Source organism: Silurus aristotelis (genome assembly GCF_946808225.1).
Source record: "Silurus aristotelis genome assembly, chromosome: 11".
Taxonomy (NCBI): domain Eukaryota; kingdom Metazoa; phylum Chordata; class Actinopteri; order Siluriformes; family Siluridae; genus Silurus; species Silurus aristotelis.
In genome coordinates this window covers 4,880,957-4,882,238 of record NC_139584.1, presented here as the reverse complement: position 1 = coordinate 4,882,238, position 1,282 = coordinate 4,880,957, and the positions used below count along the sequence as shown (strand labels likewise).

Here is a 1,282-nt window from a genome sequence, read left to right as displayed (position 1 = left end):
ATGTGGAGGAGTTCAGGTACCTGGGGTCAACAGCGCAAAGTAATGGAGAGTGTATGAAGAAAAGAGTGCAGGCAGGGTGGAGTGGGTGGAAAAGAGTGATAGAAGGATTGATTTGTGATAGAAGGGTATCTGTAAAAGTGAAAGGGAAAGCTTATATGACTATGGTGAGACCTGAGATGTTGTATGGTTTAGAGACAGTGACATTGAATAAAAGACAGGAGGTGGCGCTGGAGGTAGCAGAGCTGAAGATGTTGAGGTTTTCGTTGGGAGTGATGAGGATGGACAGGATTAGGAATGAGTTTATTAGAGAAAAAAGCAACTTGAGTTTGAACAAGTGCGAGAAAGCAGAATACTTTTGTTTTTTTTAAAGAGAAAGCAGAGTAGCAGAACAAAAAGTAAAAAAAAAATTCTTCATTATAAATAAAGCGATATAAAAGAGAGATATAAACCACCATTTGGTAAAGGTTTTATATTTTTTTTTTACTTATATACAAATGTTCATACACTCCCTGTCTACTTTATTAGAAACACGTGCACACGAGTAATGATCTAATATGCCAATCATGTGGCAGTAGCACAATGTAGAAAATCTAATGGAAAGAGACTATGGAAGGAGTCTTCAGTGTCTGTGGTATTAAATTCAAGAGAATTCACATTTTGAACATCCTATTCATCCCAAAGGTGTTCAGTAGGGTTGAGTTCAGATCTCTATAGCAGGAGATCTTCCACTCCAACACATGAAAAGCATATGCTCATGAAGCTGGCTTTGGGCACAGGTGTATTCTCTATGCTGGAACAGGTTTGATTCTTCTAATTCAAGTGATGCTCATATTTCCTCCAAACACATCCAATACTATTGTGTATCCCCAGCTTTGTGGAAACAGTTTGGGGAAGAAATATATATGTATATGACATCATTAGCCACGTTCCTCCCAACACATTATCTTGGGATGCCAAACCATTTTCCGAGTTAGTCATGTTGAAAATAACTAAACAAATAAGCATATGAGCCTTCATCATGTGTGTGAGACAATATTTACACTCTTCAATGAAGAAAAATGTAGAAATCAGTCAGTGAGAAATCACAATATATTTAGAAAATATTATGAAAAATTAACATAATCAGAGGAGATTCGGTCATGTGTGAGAAAAAACAGCAGAGAAACTGGATTGAGGTGATTTATTGGAGTAAGAAAAGTCACACACACACACACACACACACACACACACACACACACACACACACACACACACACACACACACACACTCCATGCTTACTTG

General features: G+C 37.6%; 1 long non-coding RNA gene across 1 annotated transcript in view; it reads left to right on the top strand.

The window, feature by feature from the left end:
* Positions 1-1,199: 1,199 nt before the first annotated feature.
* The window catches only part of LOC310732832, a 563-nt gene continuing 480 nt past the window's right edge, over positions 1,200-1,282 (top strand). Inside the window, exon 1 of the long non-coding RNA XR_014535557.1 lies at positions 1,200-1,282. This exon is cut by the window's right edge and continues 384 nt beyond it. This is a non-coding gene — a long non-coding RNA (uncharacterized lncRNA).